The sequence below is a fragment of the Desmodus rotundus genome, chromosome X (genome assembly GCF_022682495.2).
Source record: "Desmodus rotundus isolate HL8 chromosome X, HLdesRot8A.1, whole genome shotgun sequence".
Taxonomy (NCBI): Eukaryota; Metazoa; Chordata; class Mammalia; order Chiroptera; family Phyllostomidae; genus Desmodus; species Desmodus rotundus.
Window position 1 is genome coordinate 41711663 of NC_071400.1, and position 22986 is coordinate 41734648.

General features: G+C 40.1%; 1 protein-coding gene across 9 annotated transcripts in view; it reads right to left on the reverse strand.

The window, feature by feature from the left end:
• RAB9B (RAB9B, member RAS oncogene family) overlaps positions 1-22019 on the reverse strand; it is an 87790-nt gene extending 65771 nt beyond the window's left edge. For 6 of the 9 annotated variants that reach the window (XR_011650800.1, XR_011650799.1, XR_011650797.1 and 3 more), the window contains exons 1-2: positions 21906-22019; positions 20396-20501 (exon numbers count right to left, since the gene is read on the reverse strand). The gene's annotated coding sequence lies outside the window, so the exon portion shown is untranslated. Of the gene's footprint in view, positions 1-20395; positions 20502-21561; positions 21746-21905 lie in introns of those variants that run through there. The other 3 variants (XM_045188483.2, XM_045188485.2, XM_045188486.2) reach the window with 3 other exon arrangements.
• Positions 22020-22986: the final 967 nt, after the last annotated feature.

Sequence of the window (22986 nt, forward strand, 5' to 3'; positions counted from 1 at the left end):
CTTGTTTCCATCCATCACTCCTACTATTTCTCCTCCGTCCACCCCCTCTGTCCCATTTTCTTGTCAATGGTCATCTCAAATTCTTTTTCTTGCTCTTGAAATACCCATGTTCTATCTCCACCTTTAGCAATCTTTGCTAGTTGGTTGTAGATAGGGTAGTTGTTGTTGCATTTTTTTTATTTTACCTCTAGAATTTCACTATTTTTGTATTTCAAATATCAAATTTTCCCATTCCCCTCTCCTACTTCTTTTGTCTCAAATTTTAATTACTCCCTGTCTTAGCATGTTTTTTTCTTTTTCTCTTTCATCCTGCCCTTTTCTTCTGAAATTTTAACTTTTCCCTGTCTTAGCCTGGTTTTTGTTCCTTACTCTTAGTATTCCCTTCTCCCTTACCATCTCAACATCACTTCCCTTTCTACTAGATATCTCTTAACTCTTTCTTTCTCTTATAACTCTTTCTTATATCTCTTATCTCTTTCTTTCTTTATTCCCACTTATTCTCATCCTACCTATACTAATTTTAGCTCATTATTGTTGATAGAGCTGTGGTGGATTTTTATCCAATGTGGTTCCTATATTTTATTATTTATTTACTTTTTTCCTTTTTCTTTCTCTCTCACACTTTATTTTATATTTTTAATTTCTGTTTAAACCTAATACTATATTCTCCCCTTCTCTTACTCCATTCCACCTTCTTCATTCATTTTGTACTCATGATGTAAATTTTACTTTCTCTCTTTGCATTGCCTGATTCCCCACACTTATTAGTATACCTCCCTCAACCCTCTCAAAATCATTTTTTTTCAGTAGGACATCTCATATTCCCTCTCCTTTCTTATAGTAGTCTAGTCTTAATCTCTTTACACCCTTTTAATACTGGTTAATTTACTGTTGATAGTGATATTTCAGGTGGCAGTTATTTTTTGGGGTGCAGGCTTGTTTCCTGGGCTTTATGGTTTTCTCCTGGCAGCATCTGAACAACAGCATACAAGATGCAGTGGGTGGATTACCCTCAGTCAATCAGCTTAAGGGAAAGACCCACCAAAGAATGACCTGACAATAATCAAAACCCAATTACATCCAGAGAGCCAACATAAATGGTGTAAAGGGCATCCTAAGAGCATAAAGTTCAGGTGGTCGAGGAGGCTGCACCACTGAATCACAAAGGCCTGAAACCATAGAAGTTCAAACCACAACTACAGGAAGTCAAAGCATACCAATTTAAAAAGTAGAAGTACACAATAACAGTATCCCCTAAAATGGGGAGACTAAAACAACACCAAATTAAAAGGAAAGGAGGAATCCTCAGAAAAAGTACTAAATGAAACAGAGGCAAGTAAACTATCTGATATTGAGTTCAAAACAATGGTTATAAAGAAGCTCAATGAGCTCAGTGAGAGTTACAAAAAAAACTACAAGGAAGTTATAAGGAACTTACTGCGAACTATATAGCATGAAAAAGTACATAGAAACTATCCACAAGAACCAGGAGAAAATGAAGATTATAATTTCTGAATTGAAGAACACAGGATAAGGAATCAAAATCTGGCTAGATGAAGCAGAACATTGAATCAGTGTGCTAGAGGAGAAGGTAGAAAAAAAAATCCCAGAAAGAACAAGAAAAAGAAAAGAGACTAAAAAAGAATGAACAGGGATTAAGGGAACTGCAGGACAACATGAAATGTAATGATATCTGTATAATAGGGATACCACATGGAGAAGAAGAAGAGCAAAAAACAGAAAACCAGTGTGAAAAACTAATGATGGAAAAGTTCCCTAATTTGATAACAGAAAAACTCACAAGCCCAAGAAGCACAGAAGGTCCCCATCAAGATGAACCCAAAGAGGCCCACTCCAAGATGCATCATATTAAAATGTCAAAATTCAAAGACAAAGTAAGAATATTAAAGGCAGCAATGGAGAAATAGGAAGTAACATACAAAGGAACCCCGATAAGGCCAGCAGCTGACTTCTCAACAGGAAACACTACAAGCCAGGAGGGAATGACAAGAAATATTGAAAGTAATGAAAAGCAAAGGCCAGCAACCAACTACTCTACCTAGCAAGGCTCTCAGTAAAAGTGGAAGGTGAAAGGTGAAATGAGGAGTTTTCCAGACCAAAGAATGTTAAAAGAATACACCACTACCAAACCAGCATTGCAAGATATGCTAAAGGGAATGCTTTAAGAAGATGAAGAAAAACAGTGGGACAGAGAGGAACACAAGAACAAAGGGGAAAATGGCAATGAATAAGTATCTATCAATAATAACCTTAAATGTAAATGAGTCAAAGGCTCCAATAAAAACAAAAGTAGCTGAATGGATAAGAAAACATGACCCATACATATGCTGCCTACAGAGAACCACCTCAGAACAAAAGACTTACACAGATTGAAAGTAAAAGGAAAGAGAACCAAGATGGTGGCGTAGATAGACACAGTGTGCCCCCTCGCACAACCAGAACTGACGGAAAATCGAACGGCAAGGAAGTCCAACACCAAGGAAATAAAAAATAAACATTCATCCAGACAAGTAGGAGGGGCGGAGAAGGGCAGCCAGGGCGGAGAGGACTCGCGTTGCCATGGCAGGACCGAGACTGGTGGAGTGTGGGACGAACGGGGCAGGCAGTCTGACCACTAGCAGACCCTGCTGCCCCACATTAGCGCACAGATAAACTGAGAGGGCCGGATTCAGAGTGGTGGAGAACGGGGCAAGCAGAGCTGCGGGTAGCACCCGGCAGCCCCACACTTGCGCAAGGATAAACTGAGATGAATGGCGGGGAGCGAAGCAGACTGCGTAACCCAGGGTTCCAGCGAGGGGAAATAAAGCCTCAGACCTCTGATTGAAAATGCCCGTGGGGGTTGGGGTGGCAGCAGGAGAGACTCCCAGCCTCACAGGACAGGTCATTGGAGAGACCCACAGGGGCCTTGAGTGTGCACAAGCTCACCCACTTGGGAGCCAGTACCAGAGGGGCCCAATTTGATTGTGGGTAGTAGAGGGAGTGATGAAATCCGGTGGAGAGTGGAGCGGCGCCATTGCTCCCTCTCGGCCCCTCCCCCATGTACAGCATCAGAGAGCAGCGACCAGTCTTTATCCCGCCAGGGTGAATACCTAAGGCTCCGCCCCTTTAAGTAACAGACCACCAAGACAAAAAAAAAAAATGGCCCAAATGACAGAACACTACAAAGCTCCAGAAAAAATACAACTAAGCGAGGAAGAGATAGCCAACCTATCGGATGCACAGTTCAAAATACTGGTTATTAAGACGCTCACAGAATTGGTTGAATTTGGTTGAAAACTAGATGAAAAAACAAAGGCTATGCCAAGAGAAACAAAGGAAAATATACAGGGAACCAATAGTGATGCGAAGGAAACTGGGACTCAAATCAATGCTGTGGACCAGAAGGAAGAAAGAAACATCCAACCAGAAAAGAATGAAGAGACAAGAATTCAGAAAAATAAGGAGAGGCTTGGGAACCTCCAGGACATCTTGAAACGTTCCAACATCCGAATTATAGGGGTGCCAGAAGGAGAAGAGGAAGAAAAAGAAATTGAAAACTTATTTGGAAAAATAATGAAGGAGAACTTCCCCAGTCTGGCAAAGGAAATAGACTTCCAGGAAGTCCAGGAAGCTCAGAGAGTCCCAAAGAAGCTGGACCCAAGGAGGAACACACCAAGGCACATCATCATTACATTAGCCAACATTAAGCAGAAGGAGAGAATCTTAGAAGCAGCAAGACAAAAGGACACAGTTACCTACAAAGGGGTTCCCATAATACTGTCAGCTGATTTCTCCAATGAGACCTTACAGGCAAGAAGGGACTGGCAAGAAGTATTCCAAGGCACAAAAAGCAAGGGCCTACATCCAAGATTACCGTATCCAGCAAAGCTATCATTTAGAATGAAAGGGCAGATAAAGTGCTTCTCAGATAAGGTCCAGTTAAAGGAGTTCATCATCACCAAGCCATTTTTATATGAAATGTTAAAGGGACTTATCTAAGAAAAAGAAGATAAAAAAATATGAACAGTAAAAATGACAGCAAACTCACAGTTATAAACAACCACTCCTAAAACCAAAACAAAAGAAAACTAAGCAAACAACTAGAACAGAAACAGAACCACAGAAATGGAGATCACATGGAGGGTTATCAATAGGTGATTGGGAGGGGGAGAGAGGGGGGAAGGTAGAGAGAATAAATAGCATAAATGATAGGTGGAAAATAGACAGGGGGAGGGTAAGAATAGTGTAGGAAATGTGGAAGCCAAAGAACTTATAAGCATGACCCATGGACATGAACTATAGGGGGGGAATGTGGGAGGGAGGGGGTGGGCAGGATGGAGTTGAGTGAAGGGGCGGAAATGGGACAACTGTAATAGCATAATCAATAAATATATCACAAAAAAAGAAAGTAAAAGGAAAAAAATTTTCAAGCAATTAGGAAAACAAAAAAGCTGGAATAGCAATACTTATATCAGACAAAATAGACTTCAAAACAAAAGCCATAAAAAGAGACACTGAAGGACACTTCATGATACTGAAGTGAAGAATCCATCAAGAAGACATAAACATTGTAAACATGTATGTACCCACCATAGCAGCATGCAAATATATGAGAAAAATCTTGGAGGATTTCAAGAAAGATATACACAGCAATAGAATTATACTAAGGGATTTTAATGTCCCACTGTCAACAATGGATAGACTTTCCAAACAAAATTTCAACAAGAATATTGTGGAACTGATGATGCATTATATCTAATGGACTTAACTGATATATATAGAACCATTCATCACAAAGAATCAAGATACACATTCCTTTCAAGTGCACATGGAACATTTTCAAAGATAGACCACATAATAGGACAAAAAACAAGCCTCAGCAAATTCAAGAAAATTGAAATCATATCAAGCATTTTCTTGGTAAACACAGACTTGAAACTAGAAACCAACTTCAAGGAAAAAATTCAAACACACTCAAATTTGTGGAGATTGAATAGCATGCTATTAAACAATGGATAGGGGTAATAATGATCAAGGAAGAAATTGAAAAGTTTCTGGCAACAAATGAAAGTGAACACAAAATAGCCCAAAACATATGGGATACCACATCATGGCAGTCCAGAGAGGAAAGTTCATAGTGATACACGCCAACCTAGAAAAGATAAAAGCATTTCAAATAAACAACCTAACCCTACATCTACAAGAACTGGAGGAAGTACAACAAACAAAGCCCAGAGTGAGTAGAAGGAAGGAAATAACCAAGATCAGAGCAGAATTAAATGACATAGAAGCTAAGATAACAACTCAAAGGATCAATAAATCCAGAAGCTGGTTCTTGGAATGGTTAAACAAAATCAGCAAGATTTCAACCAGACTCATCAAGAAAAACTACAGTGGACCCAAATAAATAACATCAGAAAGGAAAGAGTAGAAATTACAACTGATAGCACAAAACTACAAACGATTGAGATTTCCGGACAAGATGGAGGTGTAGGTAGACACACTGTGCCTCCTTGCACAAACAAAAGAAGGACAACATTTTAAAAACAGAAAACAAGATTGGGGGAAGATGGCGGCGATATAGGTGGGAGCGGAGTCCACTTCCCCTCGGCAGCAGTGAAACACCTAGCTGATGTGAGTAACAGAGCAAAGAGCCAACGGTATTCCAGCATATATGAAGATCGGAGACCAAAGATAGAGGACATTGAAATATCTGACCGAAGACCAGCAGAATTCACCTGACCAGTTTGAAGCCAGCAGAAGACTTTTTTTTTTCTCATTTCCCCCTAAATTCCTTCTTCTTTTCTGTCCTTCTTTCTTTTTGTATTCCTTCATCCTTCCATCCTTTACCATTTTAATTCTTTCTTCCTGCCTTCTATTATTTATTATTTGGTTTTAATTTTTGTTAAAATTCCTTCTTGTCTTTCCTCCAATCTTTATTATTCCTTCTTCCTTCCTTCCTTTCATTTTCTATTCCCTTTTTCCCTCCTTCCCTTCTCCTTTTTTCCCCCCCTTCTTTCTGTTTTTCCCACAGGTGAGACAATAAAACCTGGAGCTCCCAAAAGACCAGAGTTAGACCGTGTTAGACCCAACAAATTCAGCTCAAGACCAGTGAGCACAGGAGATTAAGGAGACAGCACCACTGAATCCCATTGGCATTCTACCATAGAAGTTCATACCATAAACACAGGGAGTCAGAACAGATCAATTTAAGAAGCAGAGGCTAAGGAGAAGAGTCACACAAAGAATGGGAAGACAAAGAAACAATCCCCAAAGGAAAGGAAAGGAGGAAGCCTCAAAAAGAATGCGAACTGAAAAAGAGGCAAGTCAACTATCAGATACTGAGTTCAAAGCAATGGTTATCAGGAAGCTAACTGAGCTCACACAGAACTACCAGAAACTACAGGGAAACTACAATGAACTCAATGCAAACTAGATCAACATGAAAAAGGAAATAGAAACTATGAACAAGGGCCAAGAGGAAATGAAGAATACAATGTCTGAATTGAAGAAAACAGTAGAAGGAATGAAAAGCAGACTTGATGAAGCAGAGGATAGGATCAGCGAGCTGGAGGACAAAGTAGAAACAAACACCAAGAAAAAGCAAGAAAAGGAAAAGAGGCTCGGAAAGAATGAAGAGGGATTAAGGTAAATGCAGGACAACATGAAACGTAACAATATTCATATAATAGGGATACGAGAAGAAGAAGAAGACCAAGGAATAGAAAACCTGTTTGAAAAGTAGTGATGGAAAATTTCCCAAATATGATGAAGGAAACAGTAACACAAATCCAGGAAACACAGAGAGTCCTAAGCAAGAGGAACTCAAAAAGGCCCACTGCAAGACACATCATAATTAAAATGGCAAAATTCCAAGACAAAGAGAGGATGTTAAACGCAGCAAGGGAGAAACAGGAAGTAACATACAAGGGAGCCCCAATAAGGTTAGCAACTGACTTCTCAATGGAAACGCTCCAAGCCAGAAGAGAATGGCAAAAAATATTCCAAGTAAGGAGGATCAGAGGCCTGCAACCAAGGCTACTTTACCAGCAAGGCTCTCAATCAAGATAGAAGGTCAAATAAACAGTATCCCAGACAAAAGAAGTCTAAAAGAATACACCTCCACCAAACCAGCTCTGCAAGAGATGCTAAAGGGACTGATTTAAGGGAAAGAAGGAAAAGAGAAAGAGAGAGGAACACAGGAAAAAATGACACTGAATAACTACCTATTGATAATAACCATAAACGTGAATGGATTAAATGCTCCAATCAAAAGACATAGAATAGCTGAATGGATAAGGAAACGTCACGCACACCTATGCTGCCTACAAGAGACCCATCTCAGGACAAAAGACCTACACAGACTGAAAGTGAAGGGCTGGAAACAAATTTTCCAAGCAAACGGACAGGAAAAAAAAAGCAGGGGTAGCAATACTCATATCAAACAAAGTAGATTTCAAAATAAGGGCAATAAAAAGAGACCCAGAAGGTCACTTCATAATACTCAGAGGAAGAATCCACCAAGAAGACATAAACATTGTAAATATATATGCACCCAACATAGGAGCACCCAAATACATAAAGAATATCTTGGAGGACTTCAAGAAAGATACTGACAGCAAAAAAATTACAGTAGGGGACTTTAACACTCCACTGTCAAAAATGGACAGGTCTTCCAAACAAAATATCAACAAGGATATTGTGTCACGGAACAATACCCCAGATGAAATGGACTTAACTGATATATATAGAGCTTTCCATCCAAAAGAAGCAAAATACACATACTTTTCAAGTGTACATGGAACACTTTCAAATATAGACCACATGATAGGACACAAAGCAAGCCTCAACAAATTCAAGAAAATTGAAATCATATCAAGCATTTTCTCGGACCACAAGGGACTGAAACTAGAAACCAACTCCAAAGGAAAAAACCCCAAAACACTCAAAGTCATGGAGACTGAATAGCATGCTATTAAGCCATGAATGGCTCAAGAAGCAGATTAGGGAAGAAATCAAAAACTTTCTGGTGACAAATCAAAATGAGCTCACAACAACCCAAAACCTATGAGACACAGCAAAGGCAGTCCTGAGAGGGAAGTTCATAGCCATACAGGCCTACCTTAAAAAGATAGAAACATTTCAAACAAACAACCTAACCCTACGCCTACAAGAACTGGAGGAACAACAACAAAGACAGCCCAGAGCAAGCAGAAGGAAGGAAATAACCAAGATCAGAGCAGAGTTAAATGACATAGAGACTAAAAGCAAAATTCTAAGGGTCAATGAATCCAGGAGCTGGTTCTTTGAAAAGATAAACAAAATCGACTAGCCTTTAAGTAGGCTCATCAAGAAAAAAAGAGAGAGGATCCAAATAAACACAATTAGAAATGAAAGGGGAGAGATTACAACTGATACAACAGAAATACAAAGGATTGTAAGAAATTACTATGAAGAACTGTATGCCAAGAAATTTGAAAACCTAGGTGAAATGGACACATTTCTAGAAAAATATAATCTTCCAAAACTGAATGAAGAAGAAGCAGAAAACCTGAACAGACCAATAACAGCAGACAAAATTGAAGCAGTCATCAAAAAACTCCCAACACACAAAAGCCCTGGAATTGATGGTTTCACAGGAGAATTCTACAAAGCATTTAAGGAAGAGCTAACCCCTATCCTTCACAGACTATTTGGAAAAATCCAAACTGATGGAAGACTCCCAAACTCTTTTTATGAAGCCAGCATCATCCTAATCCCCAAAATAGATAAAGACACAACAAAGAAAGAAAAGTTCAGGCCAATATCACTGATGAACATAGACGCTAAAATTCTCAACAAAATATTAGCAAACCGCCTCCAGCAATACATTAAAAAGATATGAACCATGACCAAGTGGGAATCATCCCAGGGATGCAAGGATGGTACAATATTCGCAAATCAATAAACATAATACATCACATCTACAACAGCAAAGACAAAAATCACATGATCATATCAATAGATGCGGAAAAAGCATTTGATAAGATTCACCACCAATTTATGATAAATACACTCAGCAAAGTGGGAATAGAGGGAGCATTCCTCAACATAATAAAGGCCATATATGAGAGACCTACAGCCAACATCACACTCAATGGACAAAAACTTAGAGCTTTCCCACTAAGATCAGGAACAAGATAAGGATGCCCGCTCTCACCACTCCTATTCAACATAGTATTGGAAATCCTAGCCACAGCAATCAGACAAGAAAAAGCAATCAAAGGCATCCAAATTGGAAAGGAGGAAAGGAAACTGTCACTGTTTGCAGATGACATGATAGTGTACATGGAAAATCCTATAGACTCTACCAAAAAACTACTTGACCTAATAAATGAATTTGGCAAAACAGCTGGATACAAAGTCAATACTCAGAAATCAAAGGCATTCCTGTATACCAACAACGAATCTGCAGAAACAGAAATCAGGAAAAACATCCCATTTTCTATAGCAACAGGAAAAATAAAGTACCTAGGAATAAACCTAACCAAGGAGGTAAAAGACCTGTACTCAGAAAACTACACAACACTGAAGAAAGAAATTAAGGAAGACACTAACAAATGGAAGCATGTACCATGCTCATAGATTGGAAGAATTAACATCATCAAAATGGCCATACTACCCAAAGCAATTTATAGATTCAATGCAATCCCTATTAGAGTACCCATGACATATTTCACAGATATAGAACAAACATTTCAGAAATTTATATGGAACCATAAACGACCCCGAATAGCTGCAGCAATTCTGAGAAAGAAGAACAAAGCAGGAGGGATCACAATACCTGATACCAAACTGTATTACAAGGCCACAGTAATCAAAACAGCCTGGTACTGGCATCAAAACAGGCACATAGACCAATGGAACAGAACAGAGTGCCCAGAAATAAACCCAAGTCTCTATGGTCAATTAATATTTGACAAAGGAGGCAGAAGCATAAAATGGAGCAAAAATAGCTTCTTCAACAAATGGTCTGGGGAGATCTGGACAGCTACTTGCAAAAAAATGAAACTCGATCACCAACTTACGCCATACATGAAAATAAACTCAAGATGGATAAAAGACTTAAATATAAGTTGTAACACCATAAAAGTCCTTGGGGAAAACATTGGCAGGAAAATCTCTGACATTCCACGCAGCAACATCCTCACAGACACATCCTCTAAAGCAAGGGACATAAAGGAAAGAATAAACAAATGGGACCTCATGAAAATAAAGAGCTTCTGTAGGGCTAAAGAAAACAGCACCAAATTACAAAGAGAACCAACAGTATGGGAAAACATATTTGCCAAAGATACCTCAGACAAGGGCCTGATCTCCAAAATATATAAAGAACTCACACGACTCCACTACAGGAAGACAAATAACCCAATTAAAAAACGGGCAAAGGACTTGAACAGACACTTCTCCAAGGAAGACATACAGAGGGCCCAGAGACATAGGAAAAGATGCTCAGCATCACTAGCCATCAGAGAGATGCAAATTAAAACCACAATGAGGTACCATCTCACACCAGTCGGAGTGACCTACATAAACAAATCCACAAACAAATGTTCGAGAGGATGCGGAGAAAAGGGAACCCTCGTGCACTGTTGGTGGGAATGCAGACTGGTGAGGCCACTGTGGAAAACAGTATGGAATTTCCTCAGAAAACTAAAAATGGAACTGCCCTTTAACCCAGCAATTCCGCTGCTGGGATTATACCCTAAGAACCCTGAAACACCAATCCAAAAGAACCTGTGCACCCCAATGTTCATAGCAGCACAATTTACAATAGCCAAGTACTGGAAGCAACATAAGTGCCCATTAGCAAACGAGTGGATCCAAAAACTATGGTATATTTACTCAATTCAATTCTATGCAGCAGAGAGAAAGAGGGAGCTTATACCCTTTGCAACAGCATGGATGAAACTGGAGAGAATTATGCTAAGTGAAATAAGCCAGGCAGTGAGGGACAAATACCATATGATCTCACCTTTAACTGGAACATAAAAAACAGAAGAAAAAAGCCAACAAAATATAACCAGAGACATTGAAGTTAAGAACAATCTAACAATACCCGGGGCGGGCGGGGGGGGGGATAGTGTAAAGAGGGGATTACAGGAACTACTATAAAGGACACATGGACAAAACCAGGGGGGAGGGGGGAGGGGGGGGAGGCAGGTGGGTTCAGCTGGGGTGGGGTGGAGGGATGGGGCGAAGAGGCATACAACTGTAATTGAATAACAATAAAAATTAAAAATATATAATAATAAAATCCTTAAACCTGTACCAAGTTTAAAATTGTTTTCTTAGCAACACTTAGATACTAAAAATATTTCAATTGCTAGAATTGATGAATATATATAAGAGCTATTGGGTGAAATGTATATATTAACCTAACTGTCTAAGAAACTTCCTTAGGGAGAGAAAATGTATCAATAAAATGAGAAATATTTTAAAATAAATGCACAATCATTTTAATAATCTTTATAATACATGCAAAGATATTTTTACATATGTAAATGTAACAGTATAGAAATTGAACCAAATTATACAATAAAATATATTCTAAAGTTGAACCACTCTTTATCATTTCAATAAAATATAAATAATTATAAAACCTAATGAGGAAAACATATTAAACAGATTTCTGAGCCCTCTCATTTATTAATAAGGATAAAAATATCCTACTTAACTGTTATTAAATAAATCAGTTTAGAGAAAAGACCAAATAAGGAAAACCGCTTTATTGCTATAAATAACAAATTACAAGCATCAAACTGGGGGGGGTATTATTTATAAAACAAATAACCCATACAAACATTTTTCAACATGTCCCCTATTGTGGAATTCACTTAAGTAAATAACTGAGGACCCAAACACTCTTTGTCCAGTTAAACAAAAAGTTAAATAAAAAAGTTCATGAAATGGTATGTTTTTTTCAAACTTTTTAGAAAGTGGAGTAACTAGCCTAACTCATTCAGATTTATCTGAATCTATTCTTTTCTGGTTTATACTCTTTTGTTTTTTAAAAAATGACCTGAAAATATGTATCACTGGATGATGGGAGTGTTCAAGCAGAGCAGCTCCAGCCCCCTACCTCCATGGGCTCAGTCAATAAAGGACCTGCAGACCCTGAGCCACAGCCATTGGCTCATGTGGCAACAGGTGACTCAGGGTGAACAAATAAGTGCCTTCTTGGGTATTCATTCTTGGTGACTGAAGAGAAAATTGGTGTGCTTTTAAAAAAAATTACAGTTGAGGACTTCTGGTCAAGATGGTGGCGTAGGTGGACATGCATTGCCTTCTCACACAACAATAAAAAGGAGTCACAACTAAATCTCAAAACAAATAAAACCCAGAACTGTCAGAAAATCGAACTGTATGGAAGTCCAACAACCAAGGATTTAAAGAAGCCAAATCCATCCAGATGGGTAGGAGGGGTGGATACTCAGAGAAGGCATAGAGAGACAAGGAGATGTGGTGTGGGTGGAGAAGCAGCGACAGTGGTGGTGGAATGGGCTCACATGGTCCCGCATTCATGTGTGGTGGATAAAAATTAAATACCTTAAGATTGAGAGATCCCAGTGCCAGGCCAGACCACACAGCCCAGGGTTCCAGCTCTGGGAAGATAAATCCCCATAACTTCTGGCTGTAAAAACCAGTAGGGGTTGGGGCAGCAGAAGCAATTGCCAGATTCTCAGGAAACTTCACTTAAAGGGCCTGCATGGTCTTAATACATATGCAAACCCACCCACACTGGTATTCAACACCAGGGCAACAGCTGGAAGAATGCAAGTCCCATACAGGGAGTGGATGAAGTGACTGAGAACAGGGCAAGTGCCTGGAAACCCCCCAGAAGCCAGGCAGTGGCACAGTCCCCTCTCTGTGCCTTCCCCTCACACAGTGCCACAGAGCAGTGAAGCAGGTTGCCCCACCCTGGTTATTACCTAAGGCTCCACCCTACACAATTTACAGGTGCCTTTTACAGGGAGTCAAAGCAGCTCTACCTAATACACAGAAACAAAGACAGGAATGCTGTCAAATTGAGGAGATAAAGAAATATGGCCCAAAAGAAAGAACAGAACAATGCCATAGAAAAAGAACTAAACAAAATGGAGACAGTCAACCTATCAGATGCAGGGTTCAAGCCAGTGGTGATCAGGATACTCAAAGAACTCAGTGAGTATGGCAACAACATACAGGAAGAAATGAAGGTTACACTAAGTGAAATAAAGAAATATCATAAAAATTAAAAAATAAAAGGAATATCTTCAGGGTTCCAACAGAGAAGGTAAGGAAGCCAGGATTCAAATCAATGATTTGGAACATAAGGAAGAAATAAACATTCAACCAGAACAGAAAGAAAAAACAAGAATTAAAAAAAATGAGGATAGTATAAGACGACTCTAGGACATCTCCAAATGTGCTAACATCTGAATCACAGGGATGCCAGAAGGAGAAGAGGAAGAGCAAGAAATTATAAACTTATTTGAAAAAAATAATGAAAGAAAACTTCCCTAATTTGGCAAAGGAAATAGACATACAAGTCCAGGAAGCACAGAGAGTCCCAAACAAGTGGGACCCAAAGAGGACCACACCAAGACACATCATGATTAATATGTCAAAGGTAAAAGATAGAGAATCTTAAAAGCAGCAAGAGAAAAGCAGAGAGTTACCTAAAAAGGAGTACACATTAGACTTATCATCTGATTTCTCAAAAGAAACTTTGTAGGCAAGAAGGTACTGGCAAGGAGTATTCAAAGTGATGAAAGGCAAGGACCAACAACCTAGATTAATCTACCCAGCAAAGGTACCATTTAGAATGGAAGGGTAGATAAAGTGCTTACCAGACAAGGTAAAGGTAAAGGAGTTCATCATCACCAAGCCATTATTACATGAAATATTAAAGGGACTTATTTAAGAAAAAGGAGATTGAAACTATGAATATTAAAGAGGCAACAAATTCACAGCTATCAACAACTGAGTCTGAAATAAAAAACAGACAAACTAAGCAAACAACCAGAACAGGAACAGAATCATAGGTATGGTGATCATTTGGAGGGTTACTAGTTGGGTGGGGAAAGGGGAAGAATGGGGGAGAAGGTGGAGGGATTAAAAATCATAAATGGTAGGTACAAAATAGACAGGGGGATGTTAAGAGTAATATAAGAAATGGGAAAAGCCAAAGAATTTATATGCATGACCCATGGACGTGAACTAAGAGGGGAGGGATTGCTGGAGGGAAGGGGTTACTGGGTGGAGGGGAGTAAAGGGGGGAAATTGGGACAACTCTTAATAACATAATAAAATATTCCTTTAAAAAAGTCACATAAGGCATGCCAAAATAAAAAATAATACAGTTGACAGCCATTATTTTATATTAATTTTAGGTGTACAGCATAGTGGTCAAGCAATTATATAATTAATGAAGTAATCCCCTCGACAATCCTAGTACCCACCAAACAGTGTTACTACAATGTTATTGACTGTATTCCCTATGCTGTACTTTACATCATTGTGACTATTGTGTAACTACCAATTTGTACTTCTTAATCCCTTCACCTTTCCACCCAATCCTTAACCCCTCTCCCATCTAGCAACTCTCATTTGCTCTCTGTATCTATGAGTCTGTTTCCATTTGGTTTGTTTATTTACATTCTTTAGAGTCCACATATAAGTGAAATCATATGGTATTTGTCTTTTTCTGACTTATTTCACGCATCACAATACCCTCTAGGTCCACCCATGTTGTCACAAATGGTAAGATTTCATTTTTTACAGTTGAACAATAATCCACTGTATATATGCACCACTTCTTTATCCACTCCTCTCCTGATGGGCACTTTGGTTGCCTCTGTATCCTGGATATTGCAAATAATCCTGCAATGAACAGAGTGGTGCATATATCTTTCCAAAGTAGTTTTGGATTTCTACATACTCAAAAGTGAAATTACTGGGTCATACGGTAGTTTCATTTTTTTTAATTTTTTGAGGAAACTCCATACCCTTTCCCATAGTGCTGTACCAATTTGCAATAGGTGTGGCATTTGTGTGTGTGTTTTCTCAGGACCCTAAATCCCAATCCCCACTAATAGTGGGTTTATTGTGGGAAAAAATCTTTTTCTGATTAAACAGGCAAGTCAATATAGTGACTGGAAGAGTAGCCCTACATTTATATTTAAGAAATGCTGAGTGCCCTGGTTGGTGTGGCTCAGTGGCTTGAGTGCCAGCCTGAGAACTGAAGAGTCACTGGTTCAATTCCCAGTCTAGGGAACATGCCTGGGTTGCAGGCCAGGACCCCAGTAGAGGGTCCGTGAAAGGTAACCACACATTGATGTTTCTCTCCCTCTCTTACTCCCTTCCCCTATCTAAAAAATAAATCTTTTTTTTTAAAGAAATGCTGACTAAAACTACTCTCAATGAGCAATTGCTTTTCCCACCTCATATCTGCATAGAGTACTTACTTTGCAGCTACATGTCTTTTACCTGCCACCAGGTCCCTCTCATCTGCTCTGACTCAGTTTAACATACTGCTCAGGATGGAATCACTATGTTAATGAACAGAATGGTTACCAGATGCAAATGAACAATGGGAGTTTTATCCAATGTCAGCTCACCTGACAATGCTTATTCTTTATTTTAAAAATATTTATTTATTTATGTATTTATTTATTTATACACAGAGGAGAAGGAGAGAGAGGGAGAGAAACATCAATGTGTGGTTGCCTCTCGTGCACCCCTACTAGGGACCTGGCCTGCAACCCAGGCATGTGCCCTGACTGGGAATCAAACTGGCAACCCTTTGGTGGCCAGGTTGCCACCCAATCCACTGAGCCACACCAGCCAGGGCTATTTATTCTTTCTTTTAGGTCCTTTGAAATGAGCCTGATTTTGTGCTGGATCAGTGTGCAAATGCAGAGGTTGATAAATCTATCATAGGTGTACAGTATCTTTCTCAAATTTGCAAATGGCAATGTTGAAAGGAATGCGACTAATTGGATGACAGAATCATGGTGCAAAGAAATCTGTCCGTGAGGAAACTTGAGCACATCAGTAAACAGGATGGTTCCCCATGCATGCACTTTGGATCCAACAGATCTGGAAGGTGTCATCAGAAGACTTGTAGGTATAGAGGCAGACACACAACAGCTGACTTCAAATACTGGAGCAGGGAATAGGCTGTGTGGTTCTCCAGCATACAGAATTGGACTATTGTATAGAAGACACAGGGGTGCAGGTTTGGGCACAGAGTAATTAGCCTGTCACAGCAAGGGGCTGAGTGACTCTTTCGGATAATTGTTTCAGGCAAGATGTAAGGTATTGGTGACTAACATGGTTACTTCCAAGTCCCAAATCTTCTGACTACACTAAGCCCTGTGCTTATGTCACCTCACTGACATTTGATCTGTGGACCCACCTACTGTTTTGCTTATGGAAGTTTCTGCTATTGCAGAGAAAACAGCTTCCACTTCCTAAAAACCCAGTGGTTGTTTAAGGATGTTACCCCTAAGAGGTGGGTGGTAAGATAATACTTGAGATTCCAAATAGATACAGACAACACAATCACTTTCTGTAGGGAAAGATACGAATGTTAATAGACCAGTCTGGATGGTTATACACACAAATGCTAACATGCCTAATTGGTGGGATCATAGATGATTGGTTTTTAAATTTCAAGTGATGAAAGTATTGTTTAGGGCAAGGATTGGCACTCACATATTTATATCGTATTAGTCTGCTCCAGTTGCCATAATAAAATATCAAAGACTAGGTAGCTTAAACGATGGTAATTTATTTTCTCATAGTTCTGGAGGATCTGAAGTTCCAGATCGAGGACCAGCAGGGTTGGTTTATGGTGAGAACTCTCTTCCTGGCTTGCAAATCACCACGTTCTCATTCTCATGTCCTCACGTGGTGCCAGAAGAGGGATGGGAAGATACCTCTGGTGTCTCTTCCTCTTCTTTTAAGGACACAGTCCTATTAGATTAGGGCTCCAACCTTATGACTTCAGTTAACCTTAATTATCCTATCTCCAGATCCAGTCATATTGGGAGGTAGAGTTTCAACATATGAATTTCTTTTTGGTGTGGGGTGGGTGGTGAGGGGAGACGATTCAGTCCATAGCATTTATGCTCACTACGAACACCAAAAATCCTTGGTTCATAAGAGAGGGAATTCTGTTAGAAATTTCCTCCTGCTTCCTTCCCTATCCAATCCCAGCTTCAGCTGCCCCCTCCCATTAAGCTGAAAAGCACTGTTCAGAAAACAAATTCCAGCCCTTATTCACCTTAGATCACTTCAGACCCTGTTTTCATTTCTTCATTTTATGAGAGAGAGGGCTAATCCACGTAACCTCTTCTCCCAAAGGTTCTCAAATTCTATGATTCCAACTCTACAGAAAATCACCTCACATTCCCAAGTCAGGAACCACTTAATCTAGGCAGAAAAGTGCCATTTCCATGTGATAAACCTGCTAAAGCATCCCTTTTTTTTTTGGCCGAAGTATACCTGTGTGTACTTCCTAAGAAGACCACCAAGAATGAACAACAGGAAACTTAACATGCATTATTTTATTGCCACATTGGAAATGAAAATGAACTCTGAGAAGCTGCAAAATCATGCCACTTCATGAAGATTATGGAGCAAGGAAAGAATCCATTGTAGACAGTTACAAGTGGCCTATCCTATAGGGGATACAAGGTCTACATGCACAAAAGTCATCAATGGTGATATTATCAACAGCACCTGCCAGCTGGAATTTATGCACCAGTGGAAAGTTAAAAAATGTAGGTGAGGCAACATTGGTCACCCAACAGGAAGTATGGGTGAGAAGACATCAGGAGATGCTAAAATCTCTACAACACAAAGGTTTACAAAAAACAAGCCCTAAACCAAGACACTCAGGCAATGTTGACATTTGCTCTTGGGAGAAGATCCTCATTTTATGTTTGAACACACTCTTTCTCCTGCTGGATAGCTAGGGGTACAGATGAGGAAAACAAATGCAAAACATCACTAAGAGGGCATTTGCCTAAGATGGAGTTCAGTTTTTTCCAAGAAGGCTCTTTGCCAAGTCATTGAAGGCTGCCAACCTGTTTTAAATTTAGAATGGCAAGGCACTAACCACAAATTCTCAGCCATGTGTGTGTGTGCTTATGTGTGTTTTCATGCACGCTTTAATGACTTGAACATGCATTAGACTCTATCTGAATTGTGGGGTTTTTTTTCCTCCATTTGAGTGGTAGTTTAACACTGTTGCCATTTTTTCCATAGTTATTCTGAGAATAAGGAGCAAGTAAAGCATTTTCTTCAGGTTTATCTATCACTATACAATTAGGAAGTTATGCCCTTTCAGACAATTTTGACTAACATTGGAAATTTCAAATAATGCTTACATGACACAGTGTGCCCTTTGGCTTGGAGTTTTTTCCTCACACTGTAAGTCAGAAGGACAAAAATGATTCCTCTATCTCTGGTAGACTTGAACTTGTATACCCAAGATCTAAACTGGTTGTCTAACTTCATCTTGTTAGCTAGAGAAGGCCATAACCACAGTTTGCATGGCTCCTTAAGTATGAGATCATATAGATCTCACCTTTAACTGGAACATAATCAATAGAAGAAAAAAGCAAACAAAATATAACCAGAGACATTGAAGTTAAGAACAATCTAACAATAGCCAGGGCTGGGGGGGGTGGCGGGGACAGTGGGAAGAGGGGATTACAGGAACTACTATAAAGGACACATGGACAAAACCAAGGGGGAGGGTAGAGGTGGGGGAGGGAGGTGGGTTCACCTGGGGTGGGGTGGAGGGATGGGGAGAAAAGACATACAACTGTAATTGAATAACAATAAAAAATTTTAAAAAAAAGTATGAGATCATATAAGCAAATTGCTAGATGCAGAAAAATGCCAAATAACCAAAAATTAGACAAATTTAAGATATTTCCATTTTAAGTCCAATATTCCAAGATTGGCTTTAATGTGATTTCTAGTAATTTTCCAACAAAAAGTACCATATTTTTGCCATGCATAATACACACCTTTTTGCCCAAAATTTTGAGGGAAAAATAAGGATGTGCATTATACATGGGTACTACCTGAAATACTGTGTTATCTGTTCTTGTGTTTTGTAATTATTTGTTACATAAAATTTCTTGTACCATAATATGTTAAAAAGTAAATGCTAAAATTCCTTTATAATACAAAACAAGTATCTAGTACTTGGCTATTGTAAATTGTGCTGCTATGAACATTGGGGTGCATAGGTTCTTTTGGATTGGTGTTTCAGGGTTCTTAGGATATAATCCCAGCAGCGGAATTGCTGGGTCAAAGGGCAGTTCCATTTTTAGTTTTCTGAGGAAATTCCATACTGTTTTCCACAGTGGCCTCACCAGTCTGCATTCCCACCAACAGTGCACTAGGTTTCCCTTTTCTCCCCATCCTCTCCAACATTTGTTTGTGGATTTGTTTATGTTGGTCACTCTGACTGGTGTGAGATGGTACCTCATTGTGGTTTTAATTTGCATCAGCACAATTTACAATAGTCAAGTACTGGAGGCAACCTAAGTGCCCATCAGCAAACGAGTGGATCCAAAAACTATAGTATATTTACACAATGGAATTCTATGCAGCAGAGAGAAAGAAGGAGCTTATACCCTTTGTAGCAGCATGGATGGAACTGGAGAGCATTATGCTAAGCGAAATAAGCCAGACGGTGAGGGACAAATACCATATGATCTCACCTTTAACTGGAACATAATAAATAGAAGAAAAAAGGAAACAAAATATAACCAGAGACATTGAAGTTAAGAACAATCTAACAATGGGCAGGGGGGAATGGGGAGGGGACAGTGAGGAGAGAGGATTACAGGAGCTACTATAAAGGACACATGGACAAAATCAAGGAGGAGCGTAGAGGTGGGGGAGGGATGGGGGTTCAGCTGGGGTGGGGTGGAGGGATGGGGAGAAAAGGCACACAACTGTAATTGAATAACAATAAAAAATTAAAATTAAAAAAGAAAAAAACAAATATCTAAGTATAAATAAATAAAAATTGAATTAAAAAATTAAAATTAAAGACTTTTTTCTGACAGTTTGGGCCAAAAACGTGGGTACACACTATACACAGGAGCCCATTATATACGGCAAAATGTGGTAGTTTTTTTACTCACCCCATTACTTTTAGGCCTATTTTGTGAGAACCACTTACATACACCAAGTTTAAAAAATATGTTATTTTTAAATGTTACATTAAATACACTGAGAGTCTATTGCTTGGTTCATGACAAAATTTACTAGGCAAACTTATTTACTGAATGTATCAATTTTCACCATTGTTTGTCTCAACTAGAAAGCTCCCATGACTTACTTTCCTTTGAGGGGAGGGTATGTTTTTCTTAGGTATTAGTTTTCTTCAGCTTTGACCTGTCAAAATTCTCCACTTCAGACAAGTCTGGTTTTATCGTTCATCTTAACTGAAGAAAAAAGAAATGAAAAAAGAAAAACCTTATCTGGTAGAACTATTATCACACTAAGGAGTAATACCTAATATCAATGTGTTTTTTACCTTCAGATTTTCAACAAGAAAACAGCACACATCTCAGAAAAGTCATGTTTTTATTAGAATATTTGGATTCCACTTCATCATTATCCCATTTCTGATAGGCAGTAAATGCCATTGGATCAGGATGCAATAGAAACCAAGATGCACTAGAAACCCAGAGCCAATATGTCCGGCTCTTAAAATCAAAGCAGAGGTAAGATGGAGGTGATAGAAGCACAGGAGCAGATAGACATAGAAGAAAAAATAAAGAATTGGTTTCACCAGTTTATGAATTTTTAAGAGGAGATGGCATTATTTGATCTTTTTCACTTTGTATTTAATTACTTAAAGGAGAGAACCTTTTTCTTGCAGGGCAGGAAGCAGCACACACAAAAACGGTAGTGTAAGTTGCACTAGTTTCTATCCCTTTTATCTGCCTGAAGACAGTAGATTAAGGAGCTACAATAAAAGAGGAAAGGATTTAATCCAGTCATAAGTAATTATGGATCTCATAATAACTCCCTGTGGCTCTGGTTTGTGAGTGCTGTAAGAAAATACAGCTAGATAGGATCAGACCATAGGCTTCAGCTGACTGGGATAAAACCAGATAAGGTTGATTTTTATTTTATTTCATCATGTTTTCTCTGCAAAGAAAGAGGCCGGGAGAGGAGGTGCCCTGTCGCCATTCCAGGTTTGTCCCAGGAGGGCAGAGCTCTCACGTGCGTCAGACTCCACCCTGCTGGGGGTAACGCCCATCTAGTGCTCATAATAGAATAAAGAGGCCACAAGCAGCCAAAAGTCCCAAATATCACTCCCTTCTGGCAATGTCAGCCTAAGACCCTTCCTTGACCAACGATTAGATGCCATCTCCAGAGGTGAGGAAACAGGGACGTCAAATAAGTAATAACAGGGCTGGTGCACAGGCCAGTCTGTTGTCAGCAGTTTGCTTATATTTTAATTAACTATCACCGTTGTCGGGCGCCCAGACTCACCTATTGGCCACAGAAGGGGATAAAGTCAAGGGCCAGCCCCGAAGGGTCCATTCTGGACCGCATCCACACTCCTTGTCCTAGTAGCCTCAGACCTGCAGCCGCAGCCAACGTAAAGCTGTGGGGGCCGCCCCCTTGGGCCTTCTAGGGACTCACTCCCGGAGAACTCCGCAACCGGTGCAGAAGGCAGCGCCACGGAAGAGGAAGGCGCAGACTCGCCAAGAGGTACAGCCCACTCCCAACCCGCCCTCTCCAGTTCTCGAAAGCCCGACAGTCCCCGCCTCACAGCCGCCCACGAGCTCTTGTCCCCATAATCCTCTGGCTCTGGCAGAGCTGCGTGTCCTCACCTGAAGACTGGAAGACCGGGGAAAATGTACACGGCTGTGGGAAGAGAACACTCCACAGAGGTTAGCCTTCCAGCGCAGAACCCCGTAGGTTTCAGCCGCGGAGCAGGCCCCGCCCCTTACCCCACACCAACCCTCTAGGATTGGCTGGGGAACCCTAGGCCCTCCTCTACACCTCTTTAGCCTTGCAGGCCTGAGTTCATTGTCTCCGCTAAAGTCCTCACCCACTGAAACAGGGTTTTAATGACGTTATACCAGATTCGCCTCCCTACTCCCAGACCAAGCTCTGATTCTCCCAGGAACGGATCTCTTGCAGGCCTGCCCTGCATGTCCTGCTACTTTCTTTTCTATTCTTCCTTCTTCCCAAGTATACGCTTTCCCCCACAATAGTGTGGGCAAGCAGACGCTTCTGGCCTGTCAGCTTTGAATGTCTGAAATTCCGAGATCCAAGCTGAAGGATCCCTAGTCAGGCTTGACTTTTTATAGCCACAGAGCTGCCGATAGATACAGCTCCAGGCTCTTGGTAGCCCTGAACAATAAATTAGACTGAGTACACACACAACGTTACGTGTTACGTGAGAGGTTTATTAAAGAAAGTATGTCTCTTAATGAACAAAGTGCAATTAGTGTGATTTATAAAGGACTGTACACTCCCGAGGTAGGGAAATGTCACCTACTTTGCCAGTACAGATACCAACAAGGAAATGACCCTCTTCCCAAGAGTCGCGGGTTTTAAAGGGAAGGAGGGCTGGTTTCTGAATCCCTTTGTCTTGTTTCGCGGGTTTTTGGCAGCGTTTAAGCAAAGAGGTTAATTTCTTTGTTTCATTTCGCGGGCTTCTTACTGTGCATGCTTAGTTACCTAACCTTTAAGCGTGTACGGAGGCGCGTTTCCCACAATTCCCTTTGCCACCTTGGGGTCAAACAACCATGCTAATTCATTATAATAGCATGATAATTAAGTGGGGGTGAAACAGGGGTTAAATATCGCTAAAGCTAAATGCGCAGGTTTGGTCTTTACTAGGTGCTACAAAGCGTTTCCTGGCAACCAGGACGCTACACACTGGCCAGCAGCAGCTGCAGCAGC